Genomic DNA, 6,203 nt, shown 5'->3' on the forward strand with positions numbered 1-6,203 from the left:
TCAGTGCAACTCAGGGGCCAGACCCTTACCGCTCAGTTTCTCCAGGGTGGCTCCTCACCCCACACCTTCCATCATCTTACCCTTTTTTTTTTTTTTAAGATTTTATTTATTTATTTGAGAGAGAGAGAGCACATGAGAGGGGGGAGGGTCAGAGGGAGAAGCAGACTCCCTGCCAAGCAGGGAGCCCGATGCGGGACTCGATCCAGGGACTCCAGGATCATGACCCGAGCCGAAGGCAGTCGCTCAACCAACTGAACCACCCAGGCGCCCCATCATCTTACCCTTAACTCTTAGCTCACAACAGTCTCTCCACCTGCCATATTCTTTCCCCTCCTTCCCTGATCACTCCAGTCCACAGTGACTCCCCCTCCTGGACTGTCCACACTAGCGCTCTGGTTTGAAAGCCTTGTTTAGTGTAACCCACACTGCCCTGCATTGTGGGTTAGACCGTGAACTGGCTTGATGTCTCTTCCTGGCAAGCCGACTCCTGGTCTCCTGGGGTCCCCAGCTCAGCCCTGGCATAGAGCAGAGGCCTGGTCAAAGTGGCCGAAGGGTTCAGTGGTTTCACAGTCTTCGGGGGCTGAAACCTCTCTCTCCCAACTAGCAATTTATCGTATTTCCAATGCCCAATTGATTCTTCCTGTTTGGTTTCTTGTGCCTCATTACCCTCTGCCCTTCCATTGGTGGGAAGATGGTATGGAAGGGTAACATGACTCTCAGTTCTCCATCATTGCCCCCAAGGAGCCTGGGAACTTGTCTATCAGTGCTTCAATAACACCCACAGAGTCTGTTTCCTAGCGACTCTGGAAAGTTGCATCCCCAAGACTTTCATAAATGAAAGAAAGTTCTCTTCTGTGGCTTTGGAAGTAATACTGGGTTGTGACTATGTGCGTGACTCTGTGTGGATGAGTGTGTGTGTGTGCATCACGTGTGTGGGAGTGGGCGATGGGGATGTGTGTGCGTGTAGATAAGCCGGTGTGTACTGTGGGAGTGTGGTGTGTGTGTTACAGGGTGCACGTATTTGTGTGCGTGTGAGTGGGTGGGGTAAATGGGGAGAGGTGTGATCGCGATGTGTATGAGCACGGTGTGCTGTGAGTATGTTGTATGTATGTGAGTGAGAGTGTGAGCATGCGTGTGTGCTGTGTGTGTGGATGTGAGTGTGGGGCTATGGCTGGGTTGTATGTGTGCATGTGGGGGGGATGTGATTGTGAGGCACAGAAACATGGGTTGGACGTGCCGGTGTGCGCGGGTTGTATGTAAGGGAGGAAAAGTCCTCCAGACTGACCCTATTAGAAGACTCAGGACTTCGGGGCGCCTGGGTGGCTCAGTCGTTAAGTGTCTGCCTTCGGCTCAGGTCATGATTCCAGGTCCTGGGATCGAGCCCCGCATCGGGGTCCCTCCTCTGTGGGAAGCCTGCTTCTCCCTCTCCCACTCCCCCTGCTTGTGTTCCCTCTCTCGTTGTCTCTCTCTCTGTTGAAAAATAAATAAAATCTTTAAAAAAAAAAAAAAAAAAGAAGACTCAGGACTTCACTTACCCCCATGGAGAAAAGGCTGTGTGGCTCTGACCCTCGTTGACTGAAGTCTGGCCCTTGGGCAAGGCCTTCACAACCCCTCTTCCCCTCCCAGGGCAAGCTTCTCCCGTGAATCCCCTGTGCTCCCGGGGTCACTGGGGCATCTTTAAAGAGCTCAGTGCCTTCCTTCCCAGCCTGGCCCTGCCCTCTTCTAGCTGGAGCAGGACAACCTCATAGGATGCCAGGAAGTGGCTTCCCCATCCAGCCAGGCCACGTTCCAAACCTTTGGAGTCCCCCGGGCCCCGCATCGAGGGAGATGAATTTAGCATCAGACCCCGGATGACAAGAAACTGCTGACACAGGCCCGAGGTTGTGCAGGCCCCGCTGGGGTGATGGATGATGAGTTTCCAAGCGAAATCTAATAGAAAGTCCATGCATAATACATCTTTATGGGAGCACGTTCCAATTTGCATCCTATTAGCCTCTAAAGTCTCAGAGGGCCAGCTGTGCAGCCCAAGCCTTCCGTGGGAAGGAACCCAGAGCAGGGGGTATGGATGCCAGCAGAGGCAGGACCCCGCTGGGGGCACGGAGGCCACAACAGGACCTGACGTCCCGGGAGGGCTGTGCTCTCCCACACGTCTCTGGCTGCCTTCCCCCCAGCCTGACTCAGGGTACCTCCGCAGGTTCTTTAAGAACAAGACCAAAAGAGAGCCTGCCTTCCCAGCGCTGCTGTAATTTATACTCACTGCCCCGTTGGTGGTCAAGAACATGGAAGAAAGTAAGATGTGCCCCAGTTTCCGAAGAGGTAAAGGAGGCTTGAAGAAGAGCAGGGTCCCTCCTGGCAAGGGCTGGGGACCCTAGGGGCGTTAAGAGGAGCAGGCAGAGGTCTGATGACGCCGCAGGGAGCTGTGAGCCGGGGACCTATGATCAGGCTCAGTTCCGGCCCTGCCCTTCACCGCTCCAACCACCTCTGTACCTGCCACACTTGCCCCCGCGAAGCCTCAGTTTCCTTGCTTGTGGAAGAGATCATGTTACCTGCTGGGAAGAATTTTTGCGAGCGTGGGCAAGTGCGCTTGCAACTTTTCGGTGCCACAGTATTAGGGGTGCTCTCCGGATCCCGAATGCTGTGGGGCCGGGAGACAGGGCTACTGTGAGCCTGTGTATTGGGGTGGGGAGGGGAGGGGAAGATGGAATATAGAGCCTGGTCCTGGAGCCCAGAAATCTGTCTCTGAGTCCTCCACCTTCTCTAAGCCCTCAAACTTCTTCTGAAGGCTGGGGGGACAGAGGGGCAGGTGAGGCACAAGGCAGCGGTGTCTAAAAGGTGGGGGCTTAATCTGAGAATGCAGTTTGGTTTTCCTTTTGGGGCAGAGGAAGGGGTCAGTGCAGTTAAGCTGGAGCTCTTGATATTTTAAGAGCAGAAAAGAATTCTGGAAAAACTGGGACGGTAGCCAGGCTTGGAGGGGGGGTGGAGTAAAATCTGGCCCAGGAGAGAAAGGCCTAAACTCTGTGGCCATACAGCAGAGTGGCTAATTCTTTCTGACAGTCACTGGGGACTCCCCAGGCCCCTCAAAATACAGCAGAGGCCTAGGATACAGGCCACACCCACTGCCCTCCAAAGAGGTCTCCCCTGGTTCTTCACTGCGACAGGCATGTGCTGTGGGCTGGGGTCTCTGTGCCCTAGGACAGTGTCTTTCTGTGCGCCCTGCCCAGTTCCTGTTTGGCCTCTGCTTGGCTGGCCACTGGCCTTTCCTCTTCTGCTCTGCAGCTCAGTGCTGCCCTGATTGGAGGCCTTAGCTGTTCTGTGGGGCCTTCCCTCCCTGTGGTCAGGTTGAGTGACACTCCAGAGGTCCAAACTCCTAAATTACTCCCTGTAGTTCATCCAGAGGCACAGGGCTGTGATTGGGTGAGTCAGCACCCAGGGCAAGGTCATCCTGGAGGGGTGTGTGCGCCACTGGGGATGTGGCAGGGCAGGGTATGGGGTGGTAGGGAGGGTCTATTCTATTAGCTCTCAGAGCCATATAGATCTCTCTCAGACACCAAGGGACGTGGAGATTTGGCAATTGTCTAGCAACTTAGGGTCCCAAACATTTCTGGTTTTCCCTCTTAATTATTGGTGTAATTCAGGGGAAAGGATGTAAAGTGATGGAGAATATCATTTGGATAATACACCCTGACATGTAGGTACATGTCTGTGAAGGGATGAATGTCCCAGTGTAGCTACAGTGATGGACCAGGTCACAGAGACAGTCCTGGAAGGCCGTGGAAGGCCCCGCTGGGCTTTAGTTTTCTCTCCTGTAGAATGCCACCTCCCCTACTCCCGTAGCTTTCTGGGATAGTAAAAAGGGAAAAACAAAATAGAAATAAAGGGATAGAAACAAAAGTATACATGTGATAAAAGGTCCAATAGTGCTTTAAAAGTACTATGTATATGGTAAACTATACAAGTACAACATTATTGTGTTTATATGACCTATTGGGCCATCCTCTGCTGTATTAGCCAAGCACGTGAAAATGATCTGTTGTTGGGACAGGAATGTCATACTGATGTGGCAATCGTCTGGATGTACTGCCTTTTGAACGGATGCCAAAGCGTGTTGGCCCCAACTGATGGGCAGTGAGTGTCTGGGTACCTCTCCAGTTTCCAGAGGGTAGCAGATTTTACCACACGGGTTTCTCAGGTTCCATAGCCCTTCTACCAGGGACACACATTGTTTTATTTTCCTAAATAGGTTTTGTGGTGTTTCTACCAAGACTTTTGTGCTTCTGTAGATAACTTCCACAGTAATTATTCACTTTCTCCAACAGACAGACCGTTGGCTCAGTTGGACAGGGTTTGTTGATGTGCTGTTAGCTCTCAATCCCAGAACATTTGGTGGTGGTTATTTTCCAAAGCATTCTTCGGGGCGTGCCTTCGGATTGCACTACCCATTTATCAGCCCACATATGAGGGCTGACTGCCTCTGCGTAATCAGTATAGACCTGTTGCACGATCTGTGGCAGACGGGGTGCATGCCCTCCAATTATACCCTCCACCATTTCCTCGGCTGGTTGTTAGGGCGCAAGTTTTCAATTCTTATGTGCCTGTCGTAATGTTTAGAGGTAAATGCACGACCCTGGATCAACTAAACAGAATTTCAATCCAGACCAAACACCTCGCTTTATTTCGGTCACAAGTCAGACATTGCTTTCTCCATATGATTTTTTTTTTAAAGATTTATTTATTTATTTATTTGAGAGAGAGAGCCCAAGAGGGAGGGGTAGCGGGAGAGGGAGAGAGAATCTCAAGCAAATGACGTCTGAGCTTGGAGCCTGATGCGGGGCTCGATCCAACGATCATGACCTGAGCCGAAACCAAGAGTGGGACGCTTACCCGACTGCACCACCCAGGGGCCCCTAACTGTATGATTTTTGCCTAAGCCACTTCTCTATTTACCTGAAGGTTTTTAGTTGCCCTGTTTATATTTGCTAGAGTCTTCTCCCCTTCCCCCATCTTTTTATTGTGGTAAAATACACATAACCTAAAATTTGCCATCCTAACTATTTTTAAGTGTACAAGTCAGTGGTATTAAATACATTTGTAATGTTGTGCAACCGTCACCATCATCCATCTCCAGAACTCTTTTCAGCTAGTAAGACTGAAGAAACTCTAAACCCATTAAACAATGACTTTCCATGTAACTGTTCCCCGCCTCTGGCAAACACCACTCTACGTTCTGTCTCTGTGATTTTGACGATTCTTTGTACTTCCTATCAGTGGAATTACGCAGTATTTGTCTTTTTTGGTGGCTGGCTTATTTCATTTAGCATAATCTCCTCAAGGTTCATCCGTGTTGCTTCATATGTCAGAATTTCCTCTTTATTTTATTTATTTATTTATTTATTTATTTTTAAGATTTTATTTCTTTATTTGACAGAGAGAGAAAGAAAGAGAGCATGAGCGGGGGAAAGGGTAGAGGGAGAGGGAGAAGCAGCCTCCCTGCTGAGCAGGGAGCCTGATGTGGGGCTCGATCCCAGGGCCCTGGGGTCATGACCTGAGCCAAACGCTTAACGACTGAGCCACCCAGGTGTCCCAAATTTCCTCTCTAAGAAACAGGCTTCTTTTACTAACCGATTTGGCTTCGCAGTTTTTAGGCAAAACTGCCATAATTTTCACAGACCAACTAGGTTGCTATGATACTCACTGAAGACTTGCTTCATTTTGTGATCATGAAGCAGTGTCTATTCTCAGTGTGAATTACTTCCTTTCCACCTGAGAAACAGGAAGGCTTTCCATAGGAGCCATTCCACAGATAGTTACTCATTAACACTGGGGTGTTCTATACAATGTCTGCATCAGACTGTCTCATAACACCATGAATATGTTCAAACAGATACACAAATGGCAATAGTTACCTCAGTCTCATGGCTTGTGTTGAGGGACGTTCTTAATCTTGTTTTTCCGTGGGAACTAGAAGCTTCCATCAGCTTTACTTTCTTAGTCATCTAGATGGTATCTACTGCACGCAAGGCAGTGTGCTAAGGACCAGGGGTACAAGGGAAATGAAGGCCCAGCCTCTCCCTACACATCTGCTGGGACAGATGGACAAGACAACGAGTCGGATGCTGCACCCATCTGTTGTAAACACTCCCTCTTACACAACCTTGGAGACTTAACTACCCTCATCGGGGACCCCGGAAAGTTGCAAGTCCTTT

Source organism: Leptonychotes weddellii, chromosome 2 (assembly GCF_054177405.1).
Source record: "Leptonychotes weddellii isolate Sample4059 chromosome 2, ASM5417740v2, whole genome shotgun sequence".
In the NCBI taxonomy this organism is placed as follows: domain Eukaryota; kingdom Metazoa; phylum Chordata; class Mammalia; order Carnivora; family Phocidae; genus Leptonychotes; species Leptonychotes weddellii.